The following is a 14,671-nucleotide window of genomic DNA, read 5'->3' as shown; positions in this document are numbered from 1 at the left end:
TGGGTGGCTTTTTAAATCCCATAGCATGTATTTCTCACAAAAAAAGATACCAAAAGGCAAATTAAATCATGCAATGTTTTTAAGTTTATAACTTTTTGTGTTCCTTTTCCTTTTCCCAAAATCTACACCGTCAAACAACAACTCATTCGAGCCGCCCGTGTTTTACAGCTGGCTTATAAAATGGGTCAGTGGTAAACTTGTTTGGTCTACGAGTCCCAGGGCCCAGCTAAATACAGTATGACAAGCAGAGCTGAACTAGTGACTTTGTTTCTATTGGAACACCGAAGCCCTGTTATGTGAGAGACAGGTGTCTCCAGAGAGGGGAGCCTCGTGAGGGAATCATGTCATTTTCAAGGCAATGGAGCAATTTAACACGGAGCCAGGATCCCTCGCTAATTTGTGCTGCCCCTGGGGCCAGAGTCCCTAAGGAGCAAGTCCAACAATATTAATGCTGGAGTTGCAATTTCCGCCGATTTCTAGCAGACATGCGTGTTTCCTCGTCGAATCCACGGGGATATGGGCAGGTGTTCTCCCTTCCAAATTTGTCCTCGGATCATGCAGTGTGTGTTATTCACGTCCAGGGCAGCCTGGTAACAGACCTCAGAAAGAACATAATATGCACGGTATGTGAATCTGATGAAGGTGGTCACCGTGTCTTTAACTTACACAGAGGTTTACAACAATTACCCTGCATTCCCATGAACTGTTTCCTTTGCATATCTAAGAGCTGACCGAAACGCACACCTTTGGAAACTGAAACATGAATACATGGGATAAAATCATGCTTGGGTTGTGGTTTTCACCCTCAGAGGTCATTGCTGTGCATAATATGTCTGTGATTGGCACAGAGCTCCAAAGTGGAAATTACTAAAATTTCGTTTAATAATAATAAAGATAAGACACTGTGGGGGTGTTCTAAGCATCTCTGCTCAAAACCAGGAAAAAGGCTATCCGCGCAAATTAGCATACACGATAAAGCAAGGCTTGCAAATCAGCAGATAAGATAGTGATTGCGTGAAGAGCTCCGGTTTTGAATTAAAAAAGGCATTTCATGCAGCATGGAATGGATAGTGGATTGTTGAAAAAATAATTTCGTGATTACTGTTTTTATTAACCACTACCTATCTAGGTAAAGTCTGAAAACTATCAACGGGAAGAGCTCTGCACGGTCATACACTTGAGAAACCAGGGGGCCTATTATGTTTATTGCAGCACTTTACCTGTCTATGCCTGGCGAACCTTAAAACAGGTGCACCAGGCATAAATTTGGAAGGTGCACCCTATTACATGGAATGCACTGACCTAGATCAGCTGCGAACTCTCGCTGCCCCAGGGCAGAGAGGCTGCTTTGAAGTCGCTCGTGTTTTGACTGTGCAGTCGGCCCCTGCCTGCACTTTCAAAGGGGATTACAGACCCCCATGCAGACGGGTGCAGTCAGGGACTGCACCCTCCTGCAAGGGAATGTCTCAGGGTCCATGGGTCCCTGGTTGCCCCCACCAGAGGGATGCTATCAGGGAGAACACTAACAATGGGCCACCTTTTATGTGCGGGGGAGCCTGTACCTGAACTTAGCATTGGAACAACCCGGGAAACATCCTTTACAACGAAACTTTTACAACACAGTGCTTTTACAACGCAGGCTTGTTGAGGAGCCTGTGAACTGCATATCTCCACGCAGAGCTCAAGCTGTGCTGCATGTCTGTGTGGCGACCAAATGCATGACTTGAGTCTTTGCGCACATGTCATAGTGAAAACTAGACCGCCCCACATCATGTTTAAATCATCTATGGAGTTCTATTGTATTGTTGTCAATGCAATGTCTTTTTTTTAAAAAAATCACTATCACTCTTTCACACCACGCTTTCTTTTACTTATTATGTGAGCACCCCCATTTTTTTTTTCCAAATAAAACTCTCATCTCTTGACCTACAAGACCCTTTACAAACTCTGTTCCTTGCTCCCGTTTGAATTAATTTCATTTATTAAAAACAGTGCCCCTCTCTGGGTCACCCCTTTTGCTTCTGGACCTTTTAGGCCACACTTGAACCATTGTTCTTTAAATATGTAATATATATATATATATATAGTGAAAACTAGTGCATGTCTGCTGACCGGCATTCCTGTGTTGAAAGACCTATGTGGGAGCACATGTCATTTCTGGCGTTCCATGGGCACTTTACGGAGGGTGCACCCATTGCTCTGGCACACCAATATTTCTTGTGTCTTTAAAGAGATCCTAAAAAAGAGGTGTGGTATATAGATGTTTGTGACATCTTACTGCCACATGGTCGGGAAGATAAAATGTGCTTGGAGGAATCTAGAGTGCTAACTGCATTTGAATGGCAGTCTCTTTATTATGAAACCTGGAAATGTTGACTTCATGAATGCAGTGTAGCAGGTTAGCAAATGGCTGTGTGGAAGTGACTGGAACTGCACGTAAATTGGTAATGGATGTGCCAACATGTGCAACATGCCTTGAGAAGCCTAGCATGTCAGCACTGAGCACAGTGGGTTGAAATAAGTATTGGGACAACAGCGATTTCAAGGTAACATTCTTAGTGAACTACACAGTGAAGTGCACTGGGTACGTGTACAGACTCACCACGTGGATTTTGGATTCGAGTGAGGCATCGGTCACCGGAGAGGTGGTTTTAAATCACCCTGCCAATGAATGATTTTCACTGCTAGGTTTGTGTGTAGTGTGTTGAATCTTCAATATCGTTCTGAGTCGTAGGAATGTTTTTATGGGGTCGAATGTTATAGTAACATATGCTGAGTGGCATGTTAGTGTCTTTACACAAGGTTCCACCCCACCTCAGTTGTTAAGGGTGTAGGGGCAGTGCATTAGCCTAAAGTTCCACCCTTCCTAAGGGATTAAGGGTTCATCTGCAGTGCATAAGTCCAGGTATCCACTCTTCCTAAGGGGTTAAGGGTGTAGGGGCAGTGTGTAAGCCCAAGGTTTCACCCTTCCTAAGGGGTAAAGCATGTAGAGGCAGCGCATTAGCCCAAGTTTCTGCCCTTCTGGTTATGTGGTTTGGGTGCAGGTGCATGTGATTAGCCCAATGATGTACAGGTGTACATTTTCTCTGTCCTGTTTGCTATGCAGAAGGAGGAAATTGTGTTGAGTAACATTGCTGTGTGATGTGATTTTTACCATCCTTCCTAAGGGGTTTCGGATGTAGGGGCAATGTGTTAAGCCCTCTGGGTGGTTTCCACCGTTCTTCTGGGTTAGTGTGATGGGGCAGTTTTTAGTCTAATGTTAAGGTGGTAGGTTGTTACACCCCTGTGCACTAGGGGGATGGTGAAACCTTGGTCCTGTTTGGGTGTATAGTGATAGGGGTACTTGGTTACACCCTGAAGCATTGGAGTCTGGAAGAAGCCCTGGTCCCTTTTCAGTGTTGTGTTAAGGAGGGTAATAGGCTGGTCCTGTTAGAGTGTAGGTGTTGTGAGAAGAGCGGGTAGTTGAGTTCAGTTTGTGGGTTCTCTGCACTCCAGCATTGTGAATTTGAGGGCTATATTGACTGCCTGTGTATTTTTCTTTCATATGTCCCATTAGAGCCTTGAAGTTATTGCAGAGAGTGTTGTTTGACCTTTTCTGTTTGATTTGTTGGGGTGGTATTTATAGAGGAGTGGCCTGTGGTGGGAGTGCTGCCAGGCGCTGACGTGGCGCGGGGAGGGGCAGGGTGGGAGGTAGTAAACTACGGATTACGGGCAATAAAATTTGTTTTATTTATTTATATGTTTACTTACCTCTAATCACCCGTAATCCGTAGTCTACTACCCCACCCTGCCCCTCCCCCGCCACACATCAGCACCCGGTAGCAATCCCGCCACGGGCCACTACTGTATTCAAAGTTTTGTTGGATGTTGTGTGGGAGAGCATTTTGCCATCCTTCGTCCTGCTGAATTTCCTGTTGTTTCATGGTAGAGGGAGGGACTGTGTTGTGGCTTCTTGCTACCTTATGCATTCTCCCCACCGACTTGATGCTCCCTGCTGCTCAGCCAGTGAGTGAGGTCATTGGATGGCTGGACTGTTGAGAGTGTTTGTGCTTGGATGAGTGGACAGTTAGATTGAGAAGGGCTGAGCAGCAGGATGCTGGTCCTGATTGGGCTATACGTGATTTACCTATTACCTGATCTAAACCTAATAAACCTACTCCTTTTGTAACCTACAAGACTACATCCTTGATTATAACTTGCACCCACCTGCAAGGAGGATGTCTAGAAGATCTATGGGACCCCCTTTCTCCTTGCCAGATGGCTGCAATCAGGGGGCACACTGACAGTGTGCCTCCTGAGAGCTTCTTTGCCTCTGCTCCCACATCTATATTACAGTGCGAGTGCAGAGGCAAAGTGATTCCCTAATTTACATGGGGCATGCCTCCATGCAAATGAGGGAACGCCCTTCGAAGAGTGCACTGGTGCTTTATGTGCACCAGTGCTATCGGTATTACAAAAGGAGATGCACAACCGTCTGTGGCCCCATCTGTAATCCCAAATGGCCCTGAGGATGCGCAAAGCAGGCCCAAATGCCTGTTGAGGTCCCGGGGCACCTTGTGTAATATGGCCACTGGTTAGCAGGCCTCTCAGATAATGATTTAAAAGGGACCAAATAAGTGCAGGTACTAATTTAAATGAGCTAGAACTGTGGCAATTTGGTAGTACTGGCAGCGGGCTAAGGGCAGGACATGATGATACTTAATGACTTCCATACCAGTTGCGTGCTATAGAAACACGGGTTAACCCAATAAGTTGCTGGGACCTGGGTGAGTTATTGATGCAGACAAAGTGGTCCCAGATACTAAAGCAAATGAACTAGGATTAAATAATAGCTCAACTAAATTCAAAAAAAGTATCACAGCATTGTTTTTAATCACAACGTGTACAAATATTCAATAAAACGCTATTCATAAAATACATCGATATTTATTCGTGAATGGTGCCCCTGACAGAAGGGAAAGGGAGGGCTGGTGATGTGGAAGGTGAGGGAACTGAACAAATGACAAAGCAGTGGTCAATTTGACCTCAATGGAAAAATACTGACAATTAATTAACAAAGGCTAATGATCACAATTCATAAATTAATACAACAAACTCATGCCTATCAAAACAAATCCACAAATGATAAAGATTCACTGCCCCTCCTGCATCCCTGTCCTGATGAAGACCCTCTAGCAAGGTTTTATCCTACACCTGCATCAAACTGGTCATTTTAGAAATTTTACTAGCAAATGGTCAGAGACCTCCTCTAAAAACTGTCCTGGTTGCAACTATGAGCAGGAAAATGATATTCACATAATGTTTTTTTGTCCAGCTTATGGTAATGCAAGAAGATACTGGATTATAACCATTTGTAAAAACCTGGGCCTGAGACATTGCTTGCAGGCATATAGGATTTTTAAAATAAATTTATCACCTGGTATTGTTTTTGCTGTAGTGAAATATTTGGAATCCGTGTGGTCTAGGCGAAGACGTCTTATTGACACTGATCAAATCTAGTATATTGTTATTATTCTCTGGTGGTAACCCTGTAAGTGGATCTAGGATTAAATCCGATCCTTTTAGCCAATGCGGCACTGTGACTAATGTTTTTTATCCTGCCCTAACTGTGAACTGATGTATTTGATAAATCATTTTAATGTACTGTTTTTAATCTATCCTGTTGTGGAACCTTTTATGGCAATATTGCCGAAATAAAGAAATAAAGAAAGAACAACTGATGGACAGAGTGCAGAACAATGTCATAGATTCACCTCAGTACAGAGATCTGGGCATAAATCTATTGTTTTGTTGCTCATCATGCCATTTCAGTTTGAACCCAGCCTTATTCAAATCTGTCTTGACCCTGCAACCAATGGGAACAGGCCAGCCTGAACTGCCAGGCCAGCTCCTCCCTGGACTAGAAACAAGCATCCTAGGACCGGGTTCAGGCTATCACCCCTCATCAGCCAGGATAGCTTAACTCCAGTGGTATGGAGAGCAATACATTGGGGTGGCATGGTGAGCAAAGTAATGTTTGATTTAACCCAGATCTCCTGACTGGGGTGGATGTTTTGATTTGTTCTGTACTCCGTCCATCAATTGTGTGTCTTTTGCTTTCTCTCCCTAAGTGCACCGAGTATGCCCAGGTGTGGGTCCCCGGCTCTCTGTTCCACTGGATTCAAGCTATCCTGGCTGATGAAGGGTGAAACCCCAAAACCGGTCCTAGGATGCTTGTTTCAGATCCAGAGAGTAACTGGCTTGGCAGTTTGGGTTGGATTGTTCCTTTGAGGCACAGGGTCAAGACTGATTTGCATCTGGGCAGTTCTAAACTGGGATGGCACGGTGAGCAAAAGAATGTTGGATTTAACCCAGATCTCTTGACTGGGAGTGAATGTTTGGATTTTTTTCTGCATTCCGTCCATCAATTGTGTGTCTTTTGCTTTCAATTTCAATTTTGGTAAAGGAAAATGAAGAAAGTGTATTCTTTTGAAAAATCTGTTAGAAGAGAATTAAAACATATAGTAGGTTTGAAGATGTTTAGTGGTACTTTCCGAATTATGCTGAAATTCAAAACTAAAAGGCATATATAAATTGGTCTATGTTTAGATCACTTCCAGTATATATGTGCACCTAACAAGAAACTCATTTCAAGAAATCATTCTAATGAAAGGGTAATTGAATTATACTTTGTTACGACATATCCTATATCTTATATGTGAACTTAAATAAAAGTACCAATTTCTTTTCACTGCAAAACAAGCCTAGGTAAGTGTAATCTGCTCCCATATGTAAAGTCCTACAATATTGTACAAATACAAGGATTGGCTTTTATAAAGGTGATGATGGTGTTCAGGTGGCACTAAAAGCATTAAGAGCAACCCATGCAGAAATCCCAGTCTCATTTTCTGACTAAGTTCAAAACAAACTCCTCTATTTGCATTAGAAATGTAATTCAGCGCATACCTAGTTCCACGGAGAGGGAGTAAATGTGCACAGAACAATTTATGCATTTAGAACACGTATACTGAGGTTCAGGAAACAGGATTATGAAGTGAGAGCACAATTCAGAATTAAGAAGTGGGACGGTACTTTAGCACCTAAGATGTGAATGGGCAAGTTACCGCGGTCAAAGGCAATTGTACAAGACAGCACAGGTTTTGGTTGTATTACATTACACAAATCTGAAGAATTGAAAGAAACAGTCTTAAAAATTTAGCTTATTTTTTTATTAAGGAGGTTTATAGTGTGCTGTGTGCAAATATGATCTTACTTTAGAATGGGAAGAGGTAGGAACAAAGGCCATTCTAAATAACAAGTAATGTAGGGGAAAACAATTATCCAGTCAAGTTGGATGGGTCCTGGTAGCTAATCTTCTGGGAGTGAGGCATTTCAAAGTCCAGTAGGTCCACTTAAAACGTGGGTTTATATTAATGTGAGGACACAGCTTGCATATGCATTTTCAACGATGTACTCTGACCATGCCTCTCTTGTGTGAAACCTAGTAGGTGTTTCAAGGAGAGTGTCAGTGGGGTGATCCAAACAAGTGAGGTGAACTCTCATAGAGTAAAGCTTTGTGGTCATTAACCAATCTTTCCTACTCTTTTACCACACTAATCTGCATTTCTATATAACACCTAAATAGCCATTGTGTAAGTGGTACAGATAGTGAGTGAATCTGCAGCAACAACCCAACCTTTCACACATAAAGTGCGTGAATTCAATAATTTCACATGAAAATACATTTCTATTCGAAGGATTCGATGTGGATGCACTGAATAAACATACAATGCTAGGACCAGGCCTATGTGGAAATGTAACTACTAAACATTTAAAGGCACAAATGCTGCAGGCAATGCAAGGCTCACTTTTGCCTGTGATGTTCATAAATAGCAGTGGTAAATCTCTGAGGTGCGTACAGCTACTCACAGAGAGAATCCGTTTTTTTTATATGAGACCTCTGCCTCGCATTTGTACCACGTAAAGTGGTACATCTGTGACTTAAGGTTCTCACTCCAATTTATGAAGCCACTTAAAGCCACCCTGGGTGGCTTTGAGTGGTCCCATAAATAATGAGTAAGACAATGCAGCGCAAATCGCTGCTTCGCCTTATTCTGCACCTCCGGGAGTCATTCCATGGGTGTTGCAGTGGGTTCTCATTAATCACCTTAGCAAAATTGCAATGGTTCCACCATTGTCCCCCATCTGTCTGTGCTCTATTCCCTTTTATCTTCACCACCTTCACATGCAGTCTAAACTTAGATTCACCTTTTCTCACATGTCCAGCTTTTTTTACACATACAGTGTCGCCAACTTCAATTACCTCATCTTTCATGTGGTTCCTTGCATCAAAATGCCCTTTCTGTTTCTTTCAAGCGGTTCCTTGCATCAAAATGCCCTTTCTGTTTCACCTGCCTAACCTCCACATGATTCCTTACACTCCCATCTGTCAATTTGTCTTGTTTGACCCATTTGTTCATCCAAACTGGGCAGAAACTCATGGTTGTTCTGAGTCCGTGCAACAATTTAAAAGGTGACACCCCAGTTGAAGCATGTGTAGTAGTGCGAATAAACCACAGCATTATCCTTACCGCATTGGAGATCACACACTTATTGCTTACAGCCCACTGTATAAACTCTCCCAGCATCCAATTCATCCTCTCCACCAGGCCATTGGTTTGAGGATGGTCAATGAGCTTTTCAGATGCTTAATACCACTGGTTTCCAAGAAATTTTCAACCTCCCCAGACACAAACTGCATTCCATTGTCAGAGACCAAGGTGGAAGGGAAGCCTTCTTTTCAAAACACATCCTTCAAGAATTCAACAACCACTCCAGATGTAACTTTCTTCACAAACGTAACTTCTTGCCATTTTGTGTAATAGTCCACTAAAACGAATGCAAATTTGGAAGAGGGCACTATTTCGTAGAAAGGATCCACAATGTTAATCTCTACCTTATCCCAGGGACCAGCTGGTAAACTAATAGGATTGCAATGAGGAGTACGCAACTTAATGGTTTTGTCACACCCCGCACTGATCACACACTCATTTACCACCTCATCAATCTCTCTATCCAAAGCAGGCCACCAAAAGGATAATCACACTCTTTCATTAGTCATAGTATTCCCCAAATGTCCTTCAAGGGCATGGATTATGACAGGCTTTCTTAACACAACAGGTGGAACTAATTTGTCTGCCCGCAACAACAAACCATCCTCCACAGATAGATCATCAGCCACCTTTACAAATGTCTTAAAAGCAAAAACCAGATTCTTCTCACAAGGTCAACCTGATTCCACATATCTCATGACTCTTTGCAAGACAATGCCTTCCTCAATTCCTTTACGCCACTCCATTTCAGAAATCGCACACAGTTGAGGTATATCAACAGAAGCCACTAAGCAGCCCACCTTGTCTTCATCCACTGCACTACTTTCTTCCTCAACATACTCCGACGTACGTGACAGATAATCTGCACAACCATTCCTACAACCAGGAATATGCTCTGGGATGAGGTCAAACTGTAGCAATTTAGATGACAAATGTGCGATACGTGGAGTAAAACCTGTAGCATTTCTCCTGCTCAAAATGCAAATCAAAGGTTTGTGATCTGCTTGCAATCTGAATTTTCTGCTCCATACATAGTTCTTAAATTTCATCACTGCCCACAAACATGCCAACAATTCTTTTTCAATTACTGAATACTGCATCTCAGCACCAGTTAACACCTGTGAAGCATACACAATGGTCCTCATTTCACCACATCCTCTTGACTAAGGACCGCACCCACACTAGCATTGCTAGTATCATACAGTCAAAACATACTGCAGATCAGCATCATAGTGCTAAAGAACTTTGTTGAAAATAATTGGCCTTTCATCCAGTCAAAAACCTCTTGACATTCTTTGTCCCAAACAAAATCAGCTCCAGCTTGACAACAGTCTCAATTTGCTGTTAAAGTTTTGAATACATCTCGAATAATACTTAGAGAGTCCCAAGAAGGATTTTAGACTCATCTTGTCAACAGGTGGCTTAGTCATGACAATGGAGTCAACAAGACTTGATTGCTGTGTTATTCCATCACTTGAAACAAGATGCCCCAAGTATTCAACCTTGTCGGTGAGGATCACACACTTGTCTCACCACAACACCACCCTTCTCTCCTGGAACCTCTTCAACAATTCATCCAAAATTACATCATGGGTTTGTCTATCACATCCAAAAATCAAAACATCATCCTTGAAAACGGACAACCCTTCGATACCTTTCAGCATGTCTGCCATAGTATGTTGAAAGACAGAGGGTGCTGAGGCAAGACCAATAGGCATATGGTAATACTGAAAGATACATAAAAGGGAGACATATGCTGTAAGGTGCCTTGATTCTGCTTCCAGCTCAATCTGGTGATAAGCCGATGCTAAATCAAGTTTTGTGAACAACTTTGCTCTTTTTGAGTTAGCTAGCAGTTCATTAATGTTGGGTAAAGAGTGAGAATCTACCCAAATGTCTTTGTTTAAACAGCATAAATCCACACAAATTCTAAGTTCCACAGTTTGTTTGTGAGCCACAACTAATGGAGACAACGACAGTGGTGAATTAACAGGTTCAATAATCCCAGTTTTAACTAAAGTGTCCAACTCCTTTTCTAGGTCTTCCCAAATACTGATGGGTACATTTCTGAGTGTGTGTTTTACTGGTTACACCCCTACGTTCACTAATATTTTATGCTTGTGCCCTTGAATTTTCCCTAGTTCTCCAGAGAATACATGGGAAATGTGTATTAATGAGTTCTTCCATCTCCAAACAATCTCTCACAGCTATTGCGTGTTCTCTAGCTCCCGGTCAGAGGATCATTCCAAACAACCTTGATGGAACCATCCTAAAATATTCAACTCTTTTTGAGCTACATAAACCTTCCCAGCTATTTTCCATCCCTTGAACTCCAGTATATCTTCAATGTCACTACATAGATTTATATTAAGACCTTCATACGATACTGCCTTGCAATCTGGTGGTAAAAGCTGCCTAGTGGGCCATACTTCATCAAACAACTCTTGGGTGTTCCGTGCACCAGAATCTACCAACAGCTTTAGTTTTTCCCCGCCCACCATAATTTCAACATATGGGTCAACACATAATTCAGGACTACCCACTTTAATTTCGTCACTTTGTACCACTATGACCATTTCTCTTAGATGTTTAGTTAAACATGTCATCCTCATTTTGAATAGCACTATTTTACAACATTTAACAAGTTGCTGCTGCTTACTCTTGCTAGATTGACAGATTTTAGCAAAATGCCCCTGTCTGCTGCACAACCTACAGGTGACAAATTTCATTAGACATTTTCCCTCTCTTGCATGCGTTCGAAAACCACACTGGAAACAAATATTATGTGGAGTGTAAAATTAATTGGCTCTCTTGCATGCGTTCGAAAACCACACCGGAAACAAATATTCTGTTGAGTGAAAAATTATTTGGATCTGTCATATGATGTCTGTCCTCATTTTTCTCCTGGCCCAGTGTCTCTCATATCTTTTCCAATCCTCATTTTAACAGCTGCCACAGAATCAATACGTTTCCCTTCTAGCTGTTTTGCTGCGATATGCGAAGTTTCCAAACTTTGTGTGACCATGAGCATCTCATCCAATGTAGGATTTCCCATTAACAGCAGCTTTTGTTTAATGAATTTATCATTCCAATGTCAAACAAACTGGTCTCTTACCAGTTGATCAGCAGCATTTTCAAATTGACATTCAGCCACTAACCTTCTGAACACTGTAATGTATGTATCCACATCTTCACTTGGATGTTGTATTCATTAAAAAAAGTTATGACGCGAACAAGAATCAAACTAGGCTGGGCATCAAACCTTACACTGAGTTTTTTAGCTGTTACTTGGTATTCATCCAACTCCTCTCTTCCTCCTAAAATTGGTTAAGGCAAATGTTTTAAAATAGTACTCCTTCAAACCCCAGAGTGTAACAGTAGATATTTTCTCATTTCAGCATTGAATCTACGTGATCCTATAGCGCCTAAATAGGTTTTGAAGGCATCAAACCACTGCTTCCATTGTATAGGGGGTTCACCTGGCATTTCTAGGAACACGGGTGGGGGAGTTACCGCCTGCATGCATGACCCTTATCAGTAACCCTACATTGACTGTGAAAGTAGATGCTTGAGATGAAGAATATGCTATTGTTTTCTTCCTGTTAACTTTTTCTTACCTGATGCCAAAAACCATATGAAAACCCCAGTGAAGATGACACCTGACTAGAATAGGCCTATACTAGAAGCAATACAGACTATCCTAGTATTCACTGTAAGGGAAACAACACAAAACTGGGATTTCTTAAATCACACTACATTTTTAAGTGTCACAGTTGCTAATATACTAAAATTAAAGAAGACCCACTTGAATTGTGACCTGCAATCATGCTGTGCAGATCAGCGCTGAATGTACTAGCATAAGTGCTGATCAGCGTCAATGCCACTATAGAGTCTCTTCATCGGCACTCACACATCCTGTAATAAGGTTGTCCAAATGCGATCTGTGTGGACAATGCAGATCAGTGCGAGATACACACACACTACTGTGCAAGTCAGTGCGAAGTTGACTTGCCAACTAACTGCATAAGACTGCTGCATTAGCGATTTACCGATGATCAGGGGAAGTGCCCACTGCTTTGTGCGGTTGATTTGTTAGACTGCCATTCATCAACGTTCTCTAACCCAGAGTCAAAGCTGCTGTGCAAATGAAGTCACTGGGTCTTTAATCATGCTTCAGTCACTGGAACACATGTTGTGCTATGCGTTCCAGCCAGACACAGCGTCCAAAGCTTTAACGCACCTTACTGTGGCCTCTCACCATGCAAATCACCAATCAGTGCTGACTGCCGAGCCTGCTTCAAGCATGAATAAAAAAACAAACTCGATCCACCTCCCAAAAATATTCTCTGCCGAATGACAACTCGTCTTCCAAAAAAAACACGTGTTCTCCCAGTGTTGCAGAGGATGGCCTCCATCGTAGGGTCTGTGCTGGTGGCTCGTTGGTTCGTCACCAAGAACAATGTAATATTGAGCACCCAGAGACAGGTAAGAGTTATATTCATGAGTTTATTCCGTTACAGCGAGCCACCAGACAAAGCGTCCAGGACCGGATCATGGCACCAACTGCCATTCACAAGATTCTAGCCTTGAGCCTGGAATTCTGGGAAACTGGATTCCACGCTCAATGCTCTAACCATACAACTAGAGCACTAAAGACTGGAAGCAGATGCTGTCAGTACGGAGATCTGAAAACGCCAACCCAGAAGTTGGGCTCACTGTCCATGCATTCACGATGAGGTCTGACCCAAGGAGCTAGAGAATGTGCTAAAGATATCTAGTACTTCATCCCGGAAGGCTAGTGTGATGTTATCGCAAAGAATATGACTACTTTAGATTTTGTCCTGATCGCTAAAATTAGCAAATTTTTGATCATGGTATCCATTCTTTGTGGGAATTTTTGGCTGAGATTATTTTCTGTAAAACATAGGCGTATTTTTCCACCAGGATCTCGGCCTTATATTCAACAAATTTTTGTTTATATCTTGCTTTTTCTATGGGGTCATAGTTATGCCTCTATAGACGTTCTCGGCATCTACACAGCTGTTTCAAATCTCTAAGATTCTGAAAGAACCAGGGTTGAGAAAGAGTCATTTTTGTGACGTTCTGTGGCACAGGAGGCTGCTCCATATTTACGAGGCAGCACTAAACCACTTTTTTTGGGCTTAATGCTGCCTCGTAAATATCGTTCAGTTTAACGCAGTTTTATGCATTAAAGGGACATTCAATGGATGTTGCTGGGGGCATTCCCAGCAACATCCTTGGCTTTTTGACACTGCCCCAGGTTTACAAGAAATCGTAAATCTGAGGCAGTGCCAAAAACGTATGCCTTCCCAGGGGATGCGTAAGGTAGGCACAACATGGAAAAATATCTTTATTTCTCTTTGTTTTTCCTTTTCCTATATGTGCTGCATTCTGCAAACAAATACAAAGAGGAAAATGCCACTTGTGATTGTATTTGTGCAGGAAGGTTTCCCTTCCTGCACAACAATAGTCATACCCACAACGCGGGCTCCCTTGCACCATGGTGCAAAGGTGCCTGTGTTGGCACACGGCAGCCCATTGTGGACCGGCACAGGGGAAAAGGACAGGAATGCACCTTACCTGCTAAACATGGTGCATTCCTGCCCTTTTCTTTTGCCGTAGGGCAATGCAGAAGGAAGGCCTGTGGTGCTGCCGTATGGCAAATCCGCATAAATGAGGCCCTCGGTCTCTTAGTGAGAAGAGGCCAACTACGAGTCAGTTAATCTACTGCTAAAGTGAGCCAGGTGTTGTAATCTGAGATGTCCTGATCTAGATTTCTCGAAATTTTAGGTAGAGAGGATCGCAATTTACTCTCCAATTGAGCCACCTCAGTTTTATGCCAAGAACGGCAGGATTTAACTGAGCTGAGATCGTATTTATTAGCGGGTTTAGAAGGAGGGTTCAGGTGGAACATTACTGCGGTTTGACCTGACCATGTTAAGGGTAACAACTCAGAAAAGACTAATGATGTGCTGTCGTAGAAAATACTGTCTACAGTCATCAATTTAGATCAGGTCAAGGGATGAAAGTGCGCAGGTGGTGTTATCTAAGGGTGGAAG

Source organism: Lissotriton helveticus, chromosome 3_1, assembly GCF_964261635.1.
Source record: "Lissotriton helveticus chromosome 3_1, aLisHel1.1, whole genome shotgun sequence".
Lineage (NCBI taxonomy): Eukaryota > Metazoa > Chordata > Amphibia > Caudata > Salamandridae > Lissotriton > Lissotriton helveticus.
This window is presented reverse-complemented; position numbering follows the sequence as displayed.